Raw genomic sequence first — 398 nt, 5'->3', positions numbered from 1 at the left:
ATCACTAGTGCCCATCTATGGGATCGGAGATCACTAGTGCTCATCTATGGGATCAGAGATCACTAGTGCTCATCTATGGGATCGGAGATCACTAGCCAAGGAAGAAGAGTGGGAGACAACTGTGGGTCCGCAGTTAATGAAACTCTGCACCCAGGATTATCATCCTTCTCAACAACACACCCCTATGGTAGGACTGTGAAGGTTCCTGTAGGAACCAAGTCTAACGACCTTTAAAAATAGGGATGGGGCAATTTCTCACATCAAAAGCTACAACATGCCATCTAACAAGGGATGTGTGAACTTGCTTAAGCAATGAAATCATATGTGGCACACCAGCTGCAACTGGGGACCCACTAGTTAAGTGACAACTACCACTTAGCAACAATCCACTGTTTTCC

The sequence above is a fragment of the Microtus ochrogaster genome, chromosome 6 (assembly GCF_000317375.1).
Source record: "Microtus ochrogaster isolate Prairie Vole_2 chromosome 6, MicOch1.0, whole genome shotgun sequence".
Classification (NCBI taxonomy): Eukaryota; Metazoa; Chordata; class Mammalia; order Rodentia; family Cricetidae; genus Microtus; species Microtus ochrogaster.
The sequence above is the reverse complement of the archived record's forward strand: the minus strand, read 5'-3'. Positions refer to the sequence as shown.